We start from the raw sequence: 24,626 nt of genomic DNA on the forward strand, positions 1-24,626 counted from the left end.
TCTACCGAGGCAACTGATGTGTGTATGTTTGGTGCCTTATTTTATCATAACCTCTAAAAATATACATTGAGAAATTCTTGCTCACTAAATAAACAAGTAGTCTCATTTGAAATAAATTAGTTAAAGTGAAAAAACATGACAACAAAAATATACTATAGCAAGAAGCTGAAAAATATTTTTGTGGGAGAGATTAAATAGTTGCTACATTTCAAGTTTACCTCCCTTAAGCAGCTATCATCATGGATAGGAAGATGAGAATTGCAATAAATCATTTTTAATATGTATTAAACCTTATATTTCTAGCCTGTAATGTACACTTGAGAGTAATTTATTTTCTTTGGGAAGTTCCAGTAATTCTTTTAATTCATCATTTAGCACAAAACAATAATTTATTAAGTGGTAGCTTATTTAATATACTCAAATTATCTGATATTTTATTACTAGGAATGTTCTTAGGGGCAAATGCTAACTCTTAGTAAAAATTTTATTGTCATTTGAAATGATGTAAATACCTTTTTTTTTAGTTTTTTTAATTTTATTTTATTATGTTATGTTAATCCCCATACATTACATCATTACTTTTTGATGTAGTGTTCCATGATTCATTGTTTGCGTATAACACCCAGTGCTCCATTCAATATGTGCCCTCTTTAATACCCATCACCAGGCTAACCCATCCCCCTACCCCTTCCCCTCTAGAACCCTCAGTTTGTTTCTCAGAGTCCATAGTCTCTCATGGTTCGTCTCCCCCTCCAATTTACCCCCCTTCATTTTCCCCTTCCTACTCTCTTCTTTTTTTTTTTTTAAGATATAATGTATTATTTGTTTCAGAGGTACAGGTCTGTGATTCATCAGTCTTAAACAATTCACAGCGCTCAAATACCTTAATTGTTTTAAAATGCATGCTTTAGGGGTGCCTGGATGGCTCAGTTGGTTAAGCGTCTGCCTTTGGCTCAGGTCATGATCTCAGGGTGCTGGGCTCTCTGCTCAGGGGGGAGTCTGCTTCTCCCTCTCCCTCCTGCTCATGCTCTCTTTCTCTCTCTCAAATAAATGAATAAATAAAATCTATAAAAATAAATAAATAAAGTGCATTCTTTAATATATAGACTTTTTACTGAATTTTTAACTACAATATTTAAGGTTACTTGGGAACAGTATTTAAAATTAAGACATGTTCGGTTTTAAAACAAGTTATGGATGAAATACTTTCAATATTTTCCTATAGCTTAGGAAATTTAATGTTTAAATAACTGCTGTTATTTGTATGCATTTTGGTAAATATTTTAGTTGTACTTGTGCCCTCAGAAAGTCTCCTAGGGGATACTCTTGGGAAAAAAAAAAAAAACTAAGCAAGAATAAAATTATAGAAACATTTTTAGTAACATGCTAGTATTACAGAAGTTTTCCACTAATGTGATTTAATAGGCACTCACCTTAAAGAGAAATGGTAGTATGTTTTGTCTAATAAGATATGACTATTTCAGTAGAGGGGTGCAAAATCCATACTACGGCAAAGATAGTGAGCAAGAGTGGTAGGAGAGAGATAACAGAGGCAGGATGGAGCTGCAGAGTTGAGTGGGTGAGGATGCCGACACCGCTCAGAGGGGACACACAGGCACTTACCCACATTGAGAGTGGAGGTAAGAGCAGGATGGCATCAGAGCGTCCATCTTCTCATTTTTTTCTTTTGGTCTCCAATTGTCACTTGGTTCTTTTATATCCCTTTTACCTTCTTTCTATGTCTTTTACCTCTCTCTTTTACCTCCCCACCTTTGCTCTATAGACATCTGTTAACTTTGAAAGTTTTTCTGTGTGCACACCTCAGTTCATTAATACACTGAACACAGATGTCCTGAGCACACATGACATGTCAGACATTAAGCAAGACTCTAGAGGTACAATTATAGAAGTGTAGTCTTCTCTTCCCTCAGGAAATTACAGTTCAAAGGGGAACAAATGCAGAGATAGATCATGATAGTATAAGGTTAACATACCCATAATGGAAAATGACTAATTAAAACAAGCTAACCTTTAGTGAGCACATAGTATGTACTTACTACTATGCTGATTATACAAATTATTTCTTGTCTAACTCCCAGAGGAATGAGATAATTTACACTATGTTCTATCATCCGTACTACAAAGTTAAAAACTAAAACCTGGTCCTAGAACAAAACAAAACAACTCACAAAATAATTGGAACAGTGTGATGATTATCAAAGTGTGGTCATACTCAATCATCATTTAAATTACCACAAGTTCTTAACATGCAGATTCCAGAGCTCCCAACACCAGACCTACTGAATTCATGTTTCTGAAGAAGGGTCTAGGGAATTTGACTCTTCTCATACAAATTTTCTTTCTTAAATGAGACAGCAATTTTCAAGGCTAAAGTAGAAATTCTATTAGAAAATTCAGAGTGTCTCTTTAGCTAACGTGTGTATGTGTGTGTCTAAAGATAAATTTAAAATCACTTTAAGTAGATGATTGTGTATATTATCTAATAAATAATAGCGGGTTTCTTAGAAAATAAGGTTCTATTTATGCTTCTAAAATATAATTTAAAATTGCATACAAAGGAAAACAGAAATAGAGTAAACTCAGTTATACTTATCTGATTGATTTCATTATGTAACAATGCATGTTACATTTTATCTCCTCCCAGTTATTAGGTTATCATTTCAGATTTAGATTTTGTATTTGTACTCTTCCCTAATAATGACCTTTTCAGTATATTCTTGATTCATACATTCCATTTTAATTAAATATTTCCATCTTCCATTAAATATATTTTTCATTGAAGGATACATGGAAAATCTAATTGAATTCTCTATCAAGCTCTCATATCTTTTCATGTATGTAAATATATATGCAGACATTTTTTGCCTCAAACTTTGTTTTCCACAAAACCTTTAAAGCAACTTAATGGTTATGAAGTAAAACAGATAAAATAAAATTTTGGTAACAAAAATGAGATTAATAAACATTATATAGAGAATTAACTAGGAGTGAGATTCCTTCAAATAATAAAGCAAAATTGAAAATGGGTTATATTTGAGGAAGACGAATGAAAATAAATTATGTCTCCAGCCATTCTTCAAGTAGTTTTGATGAACTTCAGACTGATTTGTTTCAATTGCCTGACACACACTTATTTTTTTTTACAGTATTATTTGCTAGACCTTAATAGTTCTGTAAAAATCTATGTTTGTATAAGTAGAATTTTCTCAGTTAAATGACTTCCGTTTTTTTGACTAATTAAAAAATTGTATTTGAATGTAGTTGACACATAATGTTACATTAGTTTCAGGCATACAACTTGGTAATTAGGTTTATATATTATGCTATGCTCACTATAAGTGTAACTACCACCCATCACCATGCAATGCTATTACAATATCATGGAGTATATTCTGTATGCTGTGTCTTTTACTCCTTCTGTAACTGGAAGCCTGTATCTCCCACATCCCTTCACCATTTTGCCAATCTCTCCACTCCCCTACCCTCTTGCAACCATCAATTTGTTCTCTGTATTTATAGGTCTGATTTTTCCTTTTATTTATTCATTTGTTTTTTTAGATTCCACATGAGTGAAATCATATGGTGTTTATCTTGCTCAGTCTGCCTTATTTCACTTAGCATGATACCCCCTAGGTCCATTCATTTTGTTGCAAGTGGCAAGATTACATACAAGATATGTAATATTCCTTTGTATATATGTACCACATATTCCTTACCCATTTGTTTATTGATGGACTCTTAGGTTGCCTCCATATCTTGGCCATTGTAAATAATGCTGCAATAAACAGAGGCGCATATATCCTTTCAAATTAGTGTTTTCATTTTCCTTGGGTAAATACCCAGTAATGGAATTATAGGATCATACATATTTCTATTTTAAATTTTTTGAAGAACTTCCATACTGTTTTCCACAGTGTCTGTACCAATTTACATTCCTACCAACAATGGATTAGGGTTCCTTTTTCTTCACCTCCTTGCCAACACATGTTATTTCTTGTCTTTTTGATTTTAGCCTTTCTGACAGGTGTGAGATAATATTTCATTGCAGTTTTCCCCGACGGATTGGTAATGTTGAGCATTTTTTTCATGTGTCTGTTGGCCATCTCTGTATGTCTTCTTTGGAAAAATGTTCAGCTAAGTTTTTAAAGCTGTAGATAAAAGAGCAAATAACTACTTAATTTAGTACTTTTATTACACATGCATATTATGACAATATATTAATTTGGAAAATTTGTTCTATTTACTCATGTTATAAAACAACTTAATTCAGACTCTTCCAGTGCATCTTTGACTCCAACATCTTCATTAGCATATTAGTGGCACTTCTTGAGTCACCTAATAATTTTCCAGGGTGAATTCTCTTTGTTTTCCTTTAAGATGTTTAAGATACAGTTGCAATGATTTCCCTGGTAATTTTATCCCAACCACAAGTATCTTTTCTCATAACATTGAAAGAGCTGGTTATTTTATTAAAACTATAGTAATAAATGGGTTAATAAATGGGTTAATAAATAAATATTCATATTCAGTATGGATAGTGGCTATTAGTTTTCCTTGAAGCACCTCCTTTTACTATTAAATGTCTGTTTTATATATGTATTCTATTATATACATATATTCTGTATATAATAATGTGTTTATATGTATATATTCTGTATAACAGAATACAAAACAAAATGAAAGACAAACCACAGACTGTGAAAAAGATATTTGTAACATGTGTAACAAAAGATTAATGCCCAGAAAAAAATTATATACATAATATATACCCACTTCTATATTTTATATATGAAAATATTTTTATGTATACTTTTTTCTGGATTTTTGTATATATGTATATAAGTTATAAATGTATGTATATATAATTGCATATGTGAAATATATATATAAATTATTTCTGGACATTAGTCATTGTGGTTACACATTTTGCCCAGTTTGTCTTGTCTTTTCATTTTGCTGTCTAGAATTTATATTATTATATAGTCAGTGTATCATTTTTTTTGAAGTTTTTGATTTTCGTGTTTCCTTTAAAAAATATTTTCTCACCCAAAGGCCAATTCCTTTATTTTCTTACAAAGTTTGAAATGTTGTTTTATGCATATAGCTGCCTAATCCATCTGTAATTTATCTTTGTCTCTATCTATCAATCTGTAGATAGATAGGTTTTATAAATACCCCAAACCTTCTGTGTACTCTTCAGTGATGCTATGTAACTTTTCCCACACAAGCCCCGCATATATTTGTGGTGTTATACCTACATACCATATGGATTATGTTGATATGTTAAGTGGAATTTTATCTACCTTAATTGGTTATACATATAAGAGTACTATTAAATTAAATTCCCATTACTTCTAAGCATTTACTTGTTGATTTCTTAGATTTCCTATTTAGAGAATAATTTAGCTAGTATTTTATTTTTTAAGTTTTTGCCTCTGTTTGTAGGGGACAAGTCTATAAATTAATAATGAGAGGACAGGTCTATAAATTTATACTACAGTATATTAAAATAATATAGGCTACCTGTTTTTTTTCTTTAGACCTCATGACCAATTAGACCACTGACACAACACCAAGCTTTTTATCACTAATAAATTTCTTAATGTCTTTGTGAAGAGTGTTCTCTGGACTTTTTAAGCATAGTTACAGGCTGAGCATGTTACTTATAAAAGATCCATCCCGATATATTCATATCCATCAGGCTTTAGACTTCTTTCTGCCGTGTGCCAAGAAAGTTTCAGCACTTTGAGCTCATTGACAGCGGGTCATCATAGCATCCAGATTATAACAAACTAAACCTACAGATAATAAAAAATCTAAAAGACAGATTAGGTTTTAAAAAAAAGCTATAAGCTGTTTCCTTGAAAAATATTTAAACCAAAGTACTATGGATTGAAAATAAAAGAGTTGGCAAAGAGTTTCCAGGCACATTCAAACAGGTAGAAGGCAGAAGTTGAAGCATTAATATCACACAAAGTGGTTTTCAAAGTTAATAGAACTAAACAGGATAAAAGGAGACATTAGATTATTAAAAAAGATATGAAGACATAGCCATTTGAATCTTGTAGGCCACAAATAATTTGGCAAGAAAACATCAAGGCAAAGCCTATTATAAATGCAAGGAGAACTTGATAAAAATACAACTATAATATGTATTTCCTTCAAATTTGGACAAAACTAATAGAGATAAAAGTAAGTGAAAGGATAGAGAAATTGAATAACAATAAATAAAGTTAATTTGCTAGATACATTTAGAACCTCCTATTACAGAAGGTAGATATATTTTTATGTCCAAGGAACTGTTAAAAATTTATGAAATATATGGCAAACTTAATAATATTTTTGTGCCTTAAACTTACACCATAATATATATCAATTATTTCTCAGTAAAAGTAGAAAATTAATATTTTAAAAGTAGAAGTCTTTTAGTATATATATGCTTATCATAAAAAAACAAAAATAGATATAAATAATAAAAAAGGTGAACCAAATCCTTGAGTACTTGGAAATTAAGAAATACATATAGATAAACTTTGGATTAAAAAGGAACTCAAAATAGAAACATAATTCCCTGGAAGCAATATGAAGGGCATCACTTTGAAACCTGTAAGGCCCAGTGAAAGCTACTCTAAGCAGAAACCTTATAGCTATGAATGCCTTTATTACTAAAGAGCAAAGGGGAAAACTAGATGAAATTTATATTCAAAGAACATTGAAATGAACCAAAATATTTTGGGAAAGGAGAAGTGATTAAGATGAAAGCTGAATCAAATGGAATATAACAACAAAAAATAGAAAGTTTTTACCTTGAAAAGTGAAATAAAACATAAAAATCTCTTTCACACTCAAATAAGAAAAAAGGAAACAGAACACAGGTAGGTAGTATCAGGAAAAGGAAAGAATAGCCACAGGTACATATGAAAAAATAAAACACTTGTAAATAGATACTGGAATCACTCTATGGCAACACATTTTAAAACCTTAGGAATGGATGTTTTTCTTGCTAGCTGACCTGAGAAGTGAAAAAAATAAAACACCAATTACAAAGGAAAGACCACTGACACCAGGATAAAACAATTTCATAGCAGAACTTTCTGTAAGCTTTAATATCAGATAATTCCAATATTATTTTGATTATTCCAAATGTGGGAGAGTACACAGTTAATTTTATGAATGAAGTATATTTTAATGACAAAATCTGATACAGGAAAAAGGAAAAAATATAAACCAGCCTCAATTACACTGCAAAATTTTAACTAAAATATAAGCCAGTATGTTCTAGTAATGTATCAAAAAAAATGCCCTATGACCAAATAAGGTTTATTCCAAGAATGCAAGGGTATTCAATATCAGGAAACTTATAGAATCCATTATATTAACAAATTAAATAATACAAATAATGCAATCTTATTCAACCATAAAAAGGAATGAAATCTTGCCATTTGTGACAATATAGATGGACCTTGAAGGTATTACACTAAGTGAACTAAATCATACCATGAAAGACAAATACCATATGATTTCACTTACATGTGGAATCTAGAAAACAAACCAAATGAACAAACAAAAAAACCAGATTCTTAAATACAGAGAACAAAGTGGTGGTTGCCAGAGGGGAGGGGGCTGGGGGAATGGATGAAATAGGTAAAGGGGATTAAGAGATACAAATTTCTACTTATAAAATAAATGAGTCACAGAGATACAAAGTGCAGCATAGAGAATATAATCAATAATAATGTAATAATATTATATGGTGACAGATCACTATACTTAATTGTGGGGAGCACTGAATAATTTATAGAATTTTCCAATCACCATGTGGTACATCTGAAACTAATACAACATTGTATGTCAACTACACTTCAATAATATAAATAAATAAATAATTTAAAATCTCATTAAAACAATCATATCAATAAATGATGAAAATTAATTCAATGTAATTCAGTAGCCATTTCAAAAATAAATAAATATACATCTATTGTACCATTTCAATTGGAATGCAAACTAGATTTTCTATGAAAACTGAGCAAATGATTTACACTTTATATGAAATTATAAATTTCCAAAAATAACTGTGAAAAGTGTGCAAATGAACAATAAGTAAGGAAGGTATAATTTGACAGATAAATATCACAAAAAAATAGAAAGCCACTATAATCAAATCAAGACAATACTGGCCTAGGGTTAGAGGTACAGAAAAGAGAATTCAGAAATAGATACTATAATATGCAAATTTATTAAATGACAAGGGTGGCATTTCAACTCAGAATAAAAGAGGTATGTCATAAACACTGTTAGCACAACTGTCTAGGTGTCTGGAAATAAAGCTCTGTAAAATATAAAATTTAAAAAATACCCAAATTCTGCAGGAGCATATAAAAATTCAATATATGATACAGATAAAAAAATGTTTAACCAAGACTAAAAATTTAGGGGCACCTGGGTGGCTCAGTTGGTTGAGCATCTGATTCCTGATTTCAATTCAGGTCGTGATCTCAGGGTCAGGAGATTGAGTAGAGTGTCAGGCTCTGAGCTCAGCGGGAAGTCTGCTTGAGATTCTTCTCTCCTTCTCTCTCTGCCCCTTCCCCCACTCTCACATGTTCATGGGCTCTCTTGTTCTCTAAGATGAATAATCTTAAAAAGAAAAAGACTGAAAATTTAGACTTTATGTGGGAAAAGAGGTACATGTTTGATTACATCTTTATATGAAGTCATACATAACACTTATACACTGTGCCAAGCACTAGTCTAAGCACCTTCCCAGTATGACTGAATTTTTAGTTATTATCATCTCTGTTTTACAGATGGGAACATTAAGGTATAGGTCACACAGCTAGGAACTTTTGTAGCAAAAGAAATCATTAATAAGTCGATAGGCTAACAATAGATTTTGGGGAAATAGCTCACAACACAAAGGACAAAGAGAAGATTATTATCTGTGTAGTACAAAGAGCTTGTACAAATTGTTAAGCAAACAATGTGAGGGGAAGCAAGTAGCCCAATTGGGCATAAAGGACGTAAATAGGCACTACACAGAATAACACATTCAAATGGTCAACAAATATAAACAGAGATGCTTGAACTTACTGGTAACTAAAGAACTTGCCAGTTAAAGCAATAACCAGTATCAATTATACCTACACAAGTGCTAAATGTTAATAAGAACCATAACACCAGTTGCCTTTACTTGTTACTGTTTCGAACATTTTTTCCCAGAGTTGAATTTTCCAGAAATCAAATCTCCTGTTTATTTACCATTAATAAATTTCTACATAGAGCTATAAATGGACACAATATTTCAATAGAAAACCATTAAGCAAGCACACCTAGTGTTTGCTAACATAGACTTGAGTACACTATGGGACAAATCAGTATAGGTAGTAACTCTGTTCTCTTTGTAGATTCTATTCTTAGTGAGTATGTAACTCTGGGAGGTGCTACCCAGGCACTTAATAGGCACTTTCTCATTTAATCTTCCCCACAGACTTTTTAGGTGGGTACTGTTACAGCTTCCACTTTACTTTTGATAGATATGAGGTTAGAGCTATTGGGGAACTTGCCCTATGTGTCATGCAACTAAATGGCAACCTCAGGATTTGAACCCTACTCCACCTGACTTTTATTTATTTATTTGTATTTACATTGAATTAATTAACATATAATGTATTCTTAGTTTCAGAGGTAGAGGTCAGTGATTCATCAGTTGCATATAACACCCAGTGCTCATTACATCAAGTGCCCTCCTTAATGCCCGTCACCCAGTTACCCCGTACCCCCATCCACTGCTCATCCAGCAACCCTCAGTTTATTCCTATGATTAAGAGTCTCTTATGTTTTGCCTCGCTCTCTGATTTCGTCTTGTTTTATTTTTCCCTCCCTTCCTCTATGCTTCTCTGTTTTGTTTCTTAAATTCCACATATGAGTGAAATCATATAATAATCGTCTTTCTCTGATTGACTTATTTCACTTAGCATGGTACCCTCTAGTTCCGTCCACGTTGTTGTAAATGGCAAGATTTCATTTTTTTGACGTCTGAGTAATATTCATATATATATATATATATATATGAATATACAGACACACACACCACATCTTTTTTATCCATTCATCTGTCGATGGACATCTGGGCTCTTTCCATAGTTTGGCTATTGTGGACATTGCTGCTGTCAACATTGGGGTACAGGTGCCCCTTCGGATCACTTACATTTGTGTCTTTGGGATAAATACCTAGTAGGGCACTTGCTGGGTCATAGGGTAACTCTGTTTTTAACTTCATGAGGAACCTCCATACTGTCTTCCAGAGTGGCTGCACCAGCTTGCATTCCCACCAGCAGCATTAGAGGGTTCCCCTTTCTCTGTATCCTTGCCAACATTTGTTTTTTCCTGACTTGTTAATTTTAGCCATTCTGACTGGTATGAGGTGGTATCTCATTGTGGTTTTGATTTGTATTTTCCTGATGCTGAGTGATGTTGAGCATTTTTTCATGTGTCTGTTAGCTATTTGTATGTCTTCTTTGGAGAAATGTCTGTTCATGTCATCTACACATTTCTTGACTGGATTATTTGTTCTTTGGGTGTTGAGTTTGATAACCCAAAACTTGATAAGTTCTTTATAGATTTTGTCAACCTGACTTTTAGATCCCAAGTTATACTTCTTGCATGAAACAAACTGTCAAGTGTTAAAATACTTATTTTTAAAACACTGAACACCTATACAAATCCAGACTTTTTCCCATTACTGTTAAACTTTGACCATATGTTTGCTGCCAAAAAAATATTTGTCTACTTGAATGAAAAAAAAACCACTATCATTAAAATAAGCATTTCTACAGTTTCTGTTATCAATAATAAAACTATGCTTCATGTCCTTGAGAATTCAAGATTATATAAAGAAAATAAACAGGATAAATTGCTGTGACATTTTTATATTTAGTAACATTAGAGTACATTTTTATTTATTTCTTTATTAGTACATTTTTAATATATTGACAAAATCTTAACTAGATAAAAGTCAGAAAGAGAGTTTTAATTATACAGTCTGTCTGATTTGCCAGAATAAAGTATCTTGGGTGATCATTGCAATTTTGAAAAGGCTGAATTTCCAAGCAACTCAAAAGGTAACATTTTTTAATTTGGGCTAGATCATGGGCTTGAGTAGAATTTTTCTTTAATTAATGAAAAGAAACATAACAGCAAAGTGAATGACGTGTTACAAGGGCGAGAGAGAGAAGAAGGGCTGCACTGCAAGCAGTCTATGCAGATAAAGAATGCCTGGGTGAAATAGTCACCCAGCAATTATTTAAGAGAGACATGTTTATTAGTTGTTTTTAAAATGCAGATCAAGTAATAATTTCAAGCTGTCTCCAATAAAAGTGAAACTCAATAAAAATACATTTTAATTTTCAAAATACTGTGTGTTAAATAAATGCAGAAGTCACAAAGAAGAGCTCCAGGCAAAGTGGGAAAGTTACATTTGTAGAAATTAATTTACATGAAAGAACCACGGAGCCTCCTTTGGCAATGGCTTGCTACTAGAAAACACAACAGAGCCCACATACTTATAAAGAAAGTCAAGAATTCAAACAGGAGGTACTGACAGCTGCAATCATTTATTTTTCAGACTCTTGGTCATGCTACAGCATGCCTGCTAACTAATGAGGTAAGATGGTAAAAGGCGGGGGGGTGGGGTGCGGGGAGAAAGTTGATGAAACAGCCAGAAGGCCTTTGACACCTTTTCACAAACCCACTGTTCAGATGTCCTTGAATTTTAAATCAGAATGTCAATGGAAATTAATTTCTTGTCATTAAATTCCCAAAATAAATATTCCGTTTGGTGTAGCCACCTCACCTAATAAACCCATACAAAGAGATTTTTAAAGTTTTAATTAATTGTAGAAAAGAGAGGACTAATTTCATGATGCGTTTGTAAAAACACTATGGTGCTAAAGTGTGACTAGCTCAGGGCCCAGTCCTTTAATGCCACTGAGAAGTTATTAACTGAGGTCCCACTATGTCTTAGGGCTTCGAGGAATACCAAAGTTAGTAAACTGTAGACCAAACTCTCACATTGCTTGTTTTTGCCTGCATTCTTTTACTTTGGTATAAAATGACATTGGGGCGCCTGGGTGGCTCAGTCGTTGGGCGTCTGTCTTTGGCCTGGGTCTTGGTCCCAGGATCCTGGGATTGAGCCTGATGCTCAGTGGGGAGCCTGCTTCTCCCTCTCCCACTCTCCCTGCTTGTTTCCCTCTTTAGCTGTCTCTCTCTCTGTCAAATAAATAAATAAAATCTTTTTTAAAAAAAGTTTAAAAAAAAATAAAATGACATTATCTCAAAGGAATTGGTTCCTCAGCTAAGCTCCTGACAGCCGTACATTTCTCCATAGAGAGAGCTTCCTTTAAAGGTAGGCAGGTTAACCCAGGAAGTCCTGGATGTACTGTCCAAAGAGCTTTTAAGTCGGAAGAGTCATAACTCTGTATCTCAAGAATATTTTTCTCAGGAGCATCTTTTAAAAATTCTGATATCATGTTACTTTTATTCTTCAGAGACTCATTTGGTGCTAGATCCAGTTCTGGTTTTTTGTTTGTTTGGTTGGTTTGTTTTTTTTCTCATGACTCTCTTAAAAACTCTGGTGGTATTGACATAGAACACACATAAAAATGTATGTAGATATATATATACACATATATTTAGGTGTATATACACACATACATAATTTGTTATACATGTCACTCTATCTTTAAAGACTTTCAATATTTATAAATTATTTTTTCCTGTTATTTCACTATTCTTATCCTGGGTTTCAGGTAATCTTCACCTGTTCTTAAATTTTAAATGATATATTCAGCAGAGTATCTGTGTAGTAGATGTTCTAAGACCTTGCATATATGAGATTTTTGTTTGTCTTAAGTCATGAATAACAATTTGGCTGAATATAGTGAATTTTTTAAAAATAAAACTTGTCTCTGCTTACTTGTATTATCTATTATTTCTTCTCTTAATTGTATAGTTGTTTAAATATAAGTGATCTCCACTGCCTCCTTTTCTTGTTGCCCCAAATCTGCTTTTACCCCTCCATGGAGTGGGCCATGTTGATCATCACAGATGATTTCTCAGTAGTAAATCCCCTTTCTTTTTATTCAAGCATCATTACCCTTGTATATCTATGGTTCTAATCTCCAGTTCTGTATCTTCATCTTTTTTTTTCATAATCACGTCCCTTTGGATAATCCATTATGACCCCAAACTCAGCTTTTGTAAGGTAGATTTCCTTACCTCTCAAAACAAACATCCTTTTCTCAATTAATGATACAAACACTTCTCAATCACCCAGGATGAAAACCTGAATTACTCTGTTTTTCCGCCTCCATTCCAAATCCTTTCCCACGATCTGCCAATTCTTTAAAAAAACACCCATTGAAAGCATTCCTTCCTTCCTTTCTATTTCTTCCACATAGAGATGACACACAGGTCAGACTCTAATCATTTCAGGTACAGAATTTGAAATAGTCCCGAGCTAGTTTTTTGTCTTGTTTGTTTTTTTGTCTTTTTTAAATCTCTAGGTTCCCTTTCCCTAATGCTAATTCTTGTATGACTGATCATAAAATTTTCTCCAGCATAATTTCTTTTGGGAAAAAAAGAACTTGCTATGGTTTCTCATTTCATATGAAATAATGCAGCCAAAACTTCCTTAGCTGGGAGCACAAAGTTCTCTAGAATCTGAGTTTAATCTACCTTTCAAGCGGGTCTTTCAATTCTTTCCCTTTTCCTGGCAAGTCTAGGCTGTTCTTATCTTCAAAATGTCTTGGACACACTATATTTTAACCCATTTCTTATGCTATTTTCCAGATTTACCGAAGTTCTGAATGTGTTTGAAGTTTATTCACTTTTTTAAAAGATTTATTTATTTATTTATTTGAGAAGGAGAGAGAGAGACCGTGCAAGTGGGGGGAGGGGCAGAGGGAGAGACTCTTCAAGCCCACTCCTCACTCAGAGCGGAGCTGAAGTGGGGCTTGATCTCAGGACCCATGAGATCATGACCTGAGCCAAAACCAAGAGTTGGACACTTAACCGACTGAGCCACCCAGGTGCCGCGAAGTTTATTCACTTTTAAGGCACAATCCCATTTCCATATTGTTACTGTTAAGCTTTCCCTAAACATTTTGCTTCATGGTGAAATGTGCATAATCTGGCATACTATTGCATTAGTGTCTAATCGTGCTGAAAATATTTTGTGTGTGATCTTAGTGGCATATATGTATTAATGCACTGGTAATACATACACTGCACTTATTATTACATTGTTTATTTATGCTTAACATATAATTTGACCCCATAAATTAGTTTTAAGCTCTCTGAGGAAAGCACTGTATATAGCTCTTGTGCTCATTAGGATAGAGCCTTGCATACAACTGATGCTCGTTATATCCTTGTTAATGAATAGATGCTCTAAAAATGCATAAAAATGGAAACTATAGGCCATTAGACAGTGGAGTTGATAAATTTGAAAGAAAAATGATTCACTGAATGGCTCTTTAAGATAATGCAAGAACATAGAAGAGAAATATTTTCTTAAATTTCCATCAATGTAAACCTTAATCTTACAGAAAATAATTCTACAGCAGGAAGCTTAGTTGTGTTTTATATCTAGCAAGAGGAAAAGTTCCTGAATACCTTCATGTGTGTTTGAAAATAAGTAAGGTAATTGTTTTTCCTGCATTGATTCTAGGTATAAAGAAAACTGACTTAAATGTGAGACTGATGATTCTTGTTGGCAGCACAGCTTTTCAGAGAGTGGCTTCTTTGACCATCTCTGAAAGACAATCACCATCATTGCTTGAATTTCCATCTCCAGAGTAATTTTGCAATTCCTATGTACATACACATACCTATAATGTGCATATACTACAAAAATTTAGAATTGGAAATAACCTCACATATCACATAGCCCAGTATATATAACATTGAAGTATATAAGTACATTCCCTTCATTGGAAAATTGAGCTTCATTTACTTATCAGGTTATGTTTCAACAAAACTTTTCAGGGGATTGAGTGGGTCTGCTGGAGTGAATCCTGTCAAGTCACCCATGAATAAAGATAATATGCTTTGAATGTCATTCTTCTAGGTGTGTCCCTGATGCCTATAAAAACTAAAGTGCTGGGACGCCTGGGTGGCTCAGTAGGTTAAGCGGCTGCCTTTGGCTCAGGTCATGATCCCAGGGTCCTGGGATCAAGCTCTGCGTCGGGCTCCTTGCTCAGCAGGGAGCCTGCTTCTCCCTCTCTCCCCCTCTGTTTGTGCTCTCTCTGTCAAATAAATAAAATCTTAAAAAATAATAAAAAATAAAAATAAAAACTAAAGTGCTACATATTTTAAGGCTTCCCACTCCATGGCACAGCCTATAATGTAGTTTCAATAAATATGTTCTGTTAAATAAAATTCTCAAATGAATGCTGCATCCAGTTTTGTCTACTTTTGTCTGCTACATTACTCAGAGAATATCTACCCAATACAGAAAATTTTCTATAAAAATACTTGGAAGGCTTCTTTAATTGAGGGTTATAAGTCAAGAACAAAACAAAATTTTGATAAAAAGAATGAAATTTTATATGTATATGAAATATATATAATTATATTTAATATGTAATATTAAATATTGTAAAATAGTATAATATGTAATGTTAATATAATGTGCATATATTATATATATATATGGCTCCTAAATGATATGTAGTGGGAGAAATATATAAACTTCTAATGCCTCCACACTAATGAACTCTTGAAATGTTTTAAAGAACTAGGCTTTATTATGATCTGATTCATATTTCTCTTCTGTTTCTGTGGGGATGCACGCAATGTAATATTCTGTCATTTTCACCCTCTCACACACACACACATGCACATGCCTGAACAAGAATTTTGATTTTGCAGACAATTCTTTTTTTATACATTTGTTCATTCTGAGTTCTAAAACTTTATCAAGCTTTGGCATATAGTGCTTTCTCACTTTCAGTTAATAGCAAAATTCTGGACTTCTGCTTGGTTCAGTACTACACGGATGATTTTTGTCTATATTTAGGAAAACCTAGAATTTCTTGTTTTTTCTCATCTTAGAGTTCTGTGTTATGGTCTGCATTCTCCAATCTGTCTTGAGTCTTTTGTGGAGAAAACTAGCTTCCTGATGAAGATCTAGGTTACAAACTGATCTTCTCCTTTACTCCCATGTCATTGGCAGAATATTGGCTTCTGTGACTCAATAGAATGTCAACAAGCATCCTTCTTGGCTGCCGCACTACACTATTAGATATAAAATTCAGCTATTGTGTTCCCAATGTCACAAAGGCTACGGATGAGTAATTGTTAAGCTGTAGTCTTTCCAATTTCTCCAGTCCTTATTCTTTTTAAAGATTATTTATTTATTTGAGAGAGTGAGAGTATAGAGGGAAGAGAGGCAGAGAGAAAAGGAGAAAATCGTCAAGCTGACTCCTCACTGAGTGCAGAGCTGTGGAGCCCGACGGGAGGGCTTGATCCCAGGACCCTGAGATCATGACCTGAGCTGAAATCAAGAGTTGGGTGCTTAACCAACTGAGCCACCCAGGTATCCCCATAAACTCTCCAGTCTTCAAAGGACTTTATAGCAGACACGGTGCTTTTAAGATGGAGTTAGATTCTTATGGGTCTTCAAACCTTATTTTTATAGCCATGAGGTTATGATCGTAGGTTGTATTGTATATATAGATAGATGGATAGAATTCTAACCTCATACAGACGGTCTCTTTAAGGGACCTCAGTGAAAAGTCTTGTGTGGAAGGAAGACAAAGAACAGGGGTCTAAATGGTGCTCTGTTGAAATGGTAAAATTTCATCTGACAGACTGCTTCTGTTGCACACAAATGCTGTAAGGCTTTGTTTGAATGTGAATCAACCAATACTTGGCCTAAGTTACTGCTGAGCAGCAGGGGAGTTTCTCCCAACTGTGGTTTTAGATAGAAATTCTAGTTGCCCTATCTTCAGGTTGCCTCCAGTGATGTGGTGATTGTATTTGTCAGTGTGAAAAGATTGAGCCATACATACTGATGAGACTAAGAACCACATAGACCGTAATCCACAGCCAAGTGCACAGAAAACTTTGCTGTTCTAGCCATCAGAGATATAAAGATGAATGATACCCGGCCCTGGCTCCAGAGGACCTTGGAGATTATTGGGGAAGAATGATGTGAAATAGGAAAAGTAAAACCAAGGTGTTAAATGCTACCAACTCAATATAAACAAAGCATTGAAAGACAATAGAAGATAAAAACCACTCTCTTTGCCTGATGGGAGTGAAGTTGTGAACTTATTCTCTGATCAGACATACAGAACCCAGTCAGTTTATACAAAATCAGCTACTGACAGTTGTGGGTGTAAGAAAGGTGTTAGGAACTATAAACAAATATTTTCAGAGAACTCTTCATGAGACTTGTGGCTTAAGAGTGTTGGAAATGTGTGCTGGATGGTTGATTTGGGTAGAAGCTACCAGTGGGGTTCCCACTGTGTCAATGGAATAAACTGTGTTAAAATGATTTGTGTAAGTATAGGAGCCAGCTGAGGATATAGACTTTGTAAAGTATTTTTATATACAAATTCAGTCTATATTTCTCTATACCTTTTATCTTTTACCTATTTTAATTTCCATGTACTTGCAGGTTAAAAGCCTGTAATTCTACCTTTGTTCTGGGGAGCTCAACTCTGTAAAATATGAGCTGCTTCCAGCAGCAGTGGTCATGGGGAAACAAAAGCGTGGGTGTTCAAACAGTGGAATCAGAAGACAAGAATGAAGAGGGGATGCTGGAAAAGAAAAAAAAAATGACAGTGCTTTGCTCTGTCTCCAGGGTAAAAATGAAAGTATTTCATTAACATATACTTAGATAATATTACATTCTTATAGTGCATATTTAAATTTGGATTTGAAAAAAACTACTTACAAGATTTTGCATCATCTAAAAGAATATCTTAATTGGTCCATCTGGCATTTGAAATAATACTTATTATAAAGCAGGTGTTAGACATTTTTGAATATTACATCCTTAATTAAAGCTTAAAGAAACTAAGATTACACTTTCTATTTTAAAAGTTAAAAATCTAAAGTTACTGGACACAAATAACAAAATGTATGGAATCATGATTTTTAGATTAGATCACTCATTATTAGATATTACTTCTTGAACTTTAATTTTTAACCTACTTTTGTTTTGGATTTGAGACATGTACTAGTTAAGAGTCAATGTTTGGAGATCATTTATTTTCAAACATTATCCTAATTGAGAAAATTAGGATGATGTCATTCCATAAGCATTTACTTTTGAAAAGAGTTCATGATAGATTTTACTCTAGTCTTAGGCACTTTTTCCAAGGACTGTGAATCTATCATTTGATACTTCAAAGCAAAAATGCATTAAAAATGTGAAAAAAAACACATTAAAAATGTGTAGCCTGTATTATTAAATACGTGCTTTTTAGAAGATTCTCTGGGGTCCTTTAAGCTTAGATTCTGCCACAATTTCCTAGGATTTTGAAAAGTAAGTGGTCATTTAGAGAGTCTATACTATCCCTATAAAAATGAAAATCTCCTTGGTTTCAATCTTTCATATGGCCTGTATGGAGAAGATCAGAAGGACTGAGAATGATGATAGTACTATTTGCGTATACAACAGGTTAAACAGCAATATGTAAAGAGTACCTGTGAATCAAATTTAGGAAGATTGAAAGTTCCAGTGGAGGTCTCTAAGGTTATTTTTGGCAAACTCTATTCAAAACATCTATTAATGTTTAATTAAAGAAATGGAATACAACAAGGACCCAGTTCCTATGTTTAAGAACATTTTAAGCACTCCAGCTCTACTTGTGTACATGAATTATCTCTATAAATTGGCCTGGAAGTGACAACAAGCATCAAAATAAAGCAGACATTAAGCAAAATTCTATACAAGGAAATAGGCACATTTAATGATATGGGCATGGTTTCTCTTCTCTAGATTCTTATAATTATAAAAAGGAACCGGAAGCTCCCATCAGTGTTTTTGGATGTCAAAGAAGAAATGAAAATATTAGTACTCTAAGAAATAAACCATGTATCAAATTTATATGTAATATAGAAATGCCATTATTAATTTAGACTAGATGATACAATTAAGATTCAAAATAATTTCAATAAGCTCTCAAAATTTAATAAGGACTGTAAATTCTAAGTAATGACAGCAAAAATACAGCATTAGGAAAGAAGTGGTTCAAAAGAAGCTTACAGGAATAATATCTAGAGGGTTGTTTAATTCAGTTAACTAGTTCATAAGAATTAAATGAATATTTGTTGATAAGTAAAACACTTTGCTAAGTGTCTTAAAAAATACAAAAATGAGTGTACTTATTTTGTCTTTAAGAAATCTACTTATGCATAAATGATTTATATGTACAGATATTCATAAATAAAATACACAGTATCTGTCATGTGATTGATTGAAATAAAGTTAAATCAGTGAATGAATAGAGACATGTGACAAAATTAGTTCTACTTTGGGAGAATTTTCACAGAAAACTTTTTTTTTTTTTTAAGATTTATTATTTGAGAGAGAGCGAGAGCATGAGCAGGCAGAGGGGCAGAGGGAGAGAGAGAATCTCAAGCAGACCTCTACTGATCAGGGAGCCTGACACAGGGCTTGATGCCACGACCCTGAGATCATTACCTGAGCTGAAATTAAGAGTCAGATGCTTAACTGACTGAGCCACCCAGCACCCCAAAAAGTTAGCTTAAAGATAGAACTTAAAATAAAAAAAAATAGTATTTTAAAAACTAGATATAAAAGAATGCTCCAGACCAGCTCTGTCCAGTAGAACTTTCTGTGATGATAGAAATATTTTATATCTGTACTATTATGGTAGCACATAATTCTCAGTTGAGAACTTGAAATGTTTGAATTGAATTTTTAAATGTATTTAATTTTTATTAATTTAGCTTTCATGGCTACTGTGTTGAACACCACCACTCTAGGCAGAGAAAGCAGCATGAGCAGAAGCACTGAAGATTCAGAGAGCATGGGAACTTCCTTTGGAGGTGGCCATTTCTCTGGTCTGGCAGGAGTAAAGCTGTGTGATAAAGTAGAAGGTAAGATTAAAGGAATACAGCTCAGTAAGATTTTGAAAGATTTTGCCCATTAGGCCGTTATAGAATAGGCAATGAAAATTTAGGAGCAGGTTTGAGTCAAGTCCAACCCTGTGTTTTAGGAAGAAAACTGGTGGTAGTGTGAGTCAAACCAAAATGATCAAGAAAGTGGTTACTGTTGGGGCACCTGGGTAGCACACTCAGCATCTGACTCTTGGTTTCAGCTCAGGTCATGATCTTGGGATCAGGGGATTGAGCCCTACATATGTCTCCGTGCTTAGCAGGAAGTCCGCTTGGGATTCTCTCTCACTCTTCCTCTCTCCCTCTGACCCTTCCTCCACCTCTAAAATAAATAAATAAATCTTTAAAAAAATGTAGTAACTAAATGTTTATACAAGTGATTTTAAGATATTATATTAAGACAAGAGAAGACAAAAGGACAGTTGCAAAAAGGAAAATTCAGAAATATATTTATCATATTGCCTTAGTTTGTTTCCCCAAACTAAGGAGGAATCATTTGAGTAAAAATTACAAGTGCAAGTGGCCAGAGAGTTGCTGGAAGAGGGAGGAGGGGGACCAGGGAAAAGATGGCAGCCAGTATTGGGAGTGTGACTAGGCCAGCTATCCATCCAGATGGGTCACTGGAGTTCATTACTACAGGAAGACTCTGGGCCTCAAAATTATCTCAACAAAAGAAGAAGGGCACTGAGACATTTATACATAATTCCCATCCATCTCTGGCTGAGAGCTATTTCCAGGGGATGTTAATTCCCCAGAACTTCTGGCCTGTTGTACACTTGGAAGGAATAATTTTCGGTATTTTCAGGGAAAAAATAACCCTCAGGAACAGAGATGCAGATGATGGGATTTGGAAGCCCTCAGGAAAATATTGAAATGGTAGCATCCAGAGTATGTAGTCAAGACTCTGACAGTGTCTCCTATATATATGAGTATCATACTGGGTATGCCACACATTTTATAAAATGTTAAAATATCTGTAAACATACTAACAGGTTTACTTCTTAAATATGAAGATAGATGGCACTCAAGTAAAAAAATCTAAGAACAATAAAAAATACATTCATATTGGAAAAGAAATATGTATGTAGAATACTAACACATATTTAGTCAAAAGAACATAGATGAGATGATAGACCATTCACAATTGAAGCAAATTGTGGTTGTGTTTTTTTTTTTGTTTGTTTTGGATCCAGTGTTTCTCAAAGTTTTCCATGGCCCTTTGGTGTCCTGCCAAGTTTTCACAGTGTGCCCCACTTTGATAAATATGTGAGGTTCACTGTTGCTATAATTGAGTACATATTCTGTTATGACAATGTCTGATGAGCTGAAAAGTGAGAGATGAGACATAGAGCACTGTGAAGCCAGACACTTGAAAATGTCTTTATTAGAACATGTGAGAACTCTGCTGCATAAACATAGGCAAGAATTTGGTCAGTGAAATAAAGATTTTAACCTAAACTTTGACACAGTGTAAGACAGGCAAGCTTAATGATTAGGCAATTGAAGATGCTTTCATAGATACTGGGAGTTATTATTGTTCTTTAGTAATGACAGTATTTTAGTTATTTCTAACATGTTGTGGTTTGGATCCCTTTATCACTTTGTCACCAGAACTGTAATATACTAAAATGTACCAGTCAAAAAACAAAACAAAAATAGTTTGAGAAATGTAGGCTGATTTGGGACTGTGTACGTGTTTTGGGCTGATATATCATTAAGTTGTGAATTTTTTATGACTATTAATAACTGTAAAAACATTTTTATTATTGAGTGTACAGTAAGTAAAGCAGAAATTTTCTTGGTTACTGTTGATTTTATCAACAGACACAGAAATGTTAGTAAGATACATTCATTACAAATTAGTTGTGGAAATGATGGCCAATTCAGGACTTATAGCATCAAAAGTACACTTAATAACTAGGGGCATACCTCTTGCAAGCAGCATATTTTCTAGTGAATCAAAGAAGCTATTTTGCTAAAAGTTAGATCATAAATGAATATTTTATTCTAATTCATTATTTGTTATTAATACTACTGCTCTGACACTTTCTGTATCAACTCTGTGTGAAGGTGGATAAAGTCTTCTATAGCTATTAGGTGCTTTATTTTTCTGTATAAATTTCTTCACAGTTCATTGGCTATTAATGCATGTTTCTGCCTTAAACATGGAACATTGAGAAAGTGTGCTTCAAAAATATCTAAAACTAAAAAAAAAAAAAATCTCAAACTTACTGCATATCAATAACCACCAAAAGTTTAACTGGTCTAAACATTATATATGCAAGATTGCTTGAAGGATATAATAAGTACATTTTTCTCCATGTTGTTTAACTGTCATTTATTTACCACTTTCACATTTTTGCCATCTCCAATTACCCCCTGTGCCTAATATATTTCTAAATGGACCATGAAATTAATTTACTAAATAGAAAGGAATTTGTAAAAAAAACATAAAACACTGTTACTACATTTAAAATTAAAATAAAAATGAAATAAATTTCATATAAATAAAAACAAATTTATTCAAGCTATAAAATTAAGTACCTGAAAGTATGTACCTAAATGAGAAGAATGTAATTATTTATAAGTAGTAAATAATAAGTGAGACGTTCCATTTAATTTGTTTAGATTAAGAAAAAAAATCTATTCAAAATGGGCTAGTCTTGCCTTTTTTATTTGTATTGCACAGTGTTAAGAATCAATGTGTATGTTGTTGAATAAGACAAAGATATTAACTCCCTTCTCTAATGCTGTTAGATGCTTAGAAGTCCTGAAAAACTCATCCCCTTTGATTCAAAAAGCCATCTAAAGTGATCTTCAAAATCTTTATTCTGTATGTATCAGGTTTTTAGGAAATGTCAGCAAAATAAGGGGAAAAGTAGTTTACCCATTCAACACTACCATCCAGTTTGGAAATATACAAAGGAATTTTAGTACTACTTTTATTAGGTAATACAAGGGTCTCTTTTTAATGTTCAAAATATTTTTGATGAATTTTTCTGGTGAAGTTGTCCAGATAAGAAGATGATCCAAATTCTCATAGTCAAATAAGCTCCTAACGCAGATAACTTTCCTCTTTACATATTCACATATTCTTTCCTTTTGCTTCAGCAATTGATCTTTCCAGTGATTTCTGTGTGTACGATTGTACAACATTGGACTTGTATTTCCAGGCCTCCTTTGCCCTTAGATTTGTGATTTTGACTGCTCTGAGCAGTGGCATCCATGTGGAGGAAAAGGTGTGTTTAACAAAAGATGTACTTAAAGAAAGGGGAAATGTCCCCTCCCAATATTTTTTCTCCTTCCTTTTGGCTGATATGCAGATGTGATAGTTTGAGCTGGAGTATCAATCTTGGACTATGAGATGGAAACCATGATGCAAAAAAATTGTCTGAGAAGAACCAGAAGCCAGAGTTATAAAGCAAAGGAAGCCAAAACCTGCACTGGATTTCCTTTCGCCTTCCTTCCACCACCCCTTTCAAACCTAAACTGGAGCCAGTTGCCCACCAGCCTAGCATCGCCTTCACCAGACCCTCAGTGATGCTGATGTGCAAAAGCAGATGAAGCATATGATGGCTTTTATTGAGCAAGAAGCCAACGAGAAAGCCAAAGAAATAGATGCAAAGGCAGAGGAAGACTTCGAGATTGAGAAAGGTCATCTTGGGCAAACCCAAAGACCAAGATTATGGAATAGTATAAGAAATGAAAGCAGATGGAACAGCAGAAGAAAATTCAGACATCCAATTTGATGAATCAAGCAAAGCCCAAAGTCCTCAGAGTGAGAGGTGACCTTATTAAAGACCTACTAAATGGAGTGAAACAGAGGCTCAGCAAAGTGGTAAAAGACACAGCCAGGTACCCAGTGCTGCTGGATGGACTGGTCCTCCAGGGTTTGTACCAACTGTTGGAGCCCTGAATGTGCGTACATTTCAGGACACAAGCTTTCCCTCTGGTAAAGGCTGCAGTGCCAAAAGCAATTTCTATGTATAAAATTGCCACCAAAAAAGATATTGATGTCCAAATTGATCCGGAGGACTACCTGCCTGAGGAGGTAGTGGTGGAGTTGAGATCCATAATGGAGATCATAAAATACAAGTTTCCAATACTCTGGAAAGGTGGCTAGATCTCATAGCCCAGCAGATGCTGCCAGAAGTGCAGGGAGCCTTATCTGGTACAAATGCCAACAGGAAGTTTTTGGACTAAGCCTCTGGGAGAGGTGGACTTGATCCACTGCTCTATTGCTATGATGTAGAAGCTTCTGATATTTGAAGAGACAGGGTATCTGTGTGGCTTCCTCTTCGCTGTTCTAATATTCCGTACTTATCCATGGATACCCTTCTGTAGCTAATGCCCTTGGCGTAATTGTGAACAATGAGAGAAAATTTCACTTAACATGATCAGGATAATTCCTTCTAGTTTATCTAAAAGTAGCATAGCTTTCATTTGCTTCT

General features: G+C 33.9%; 1 pseudogene; it reads left to right on the forward strand.

Annotated features, from left to right (window-relative positions):
* Positions 1-1,585: 1,585 nt before the first annotated feature.
* LOC112825139 (V-type proton ATPase subunit E 1-like) lies at positions 1,586-24,378 on the forward strand (annotated as a pseudogene).
* Positions 24,379-24,626: the final 248 nt, after the last annotated feature.

The sequence above is a fragment of the Callorhinus ursinus genome, unplaced genomic scaffold, assembly GCF_003265705.2.
Source record: "Callorhinus ursinus isolate GAN/ISIS: 27379988/994484 unplaced genomic scaffold, GSC_fseal_2.0 scaffold12, whole genome shotgun sequence".
Classification (NCBI taxonomy): domain Eukaryota; kingdom Metazoa; phylum Chordata; class Mammalia; order Carnivora; family Otariidae; genus Callorhinus; species Callorhinus ursinus.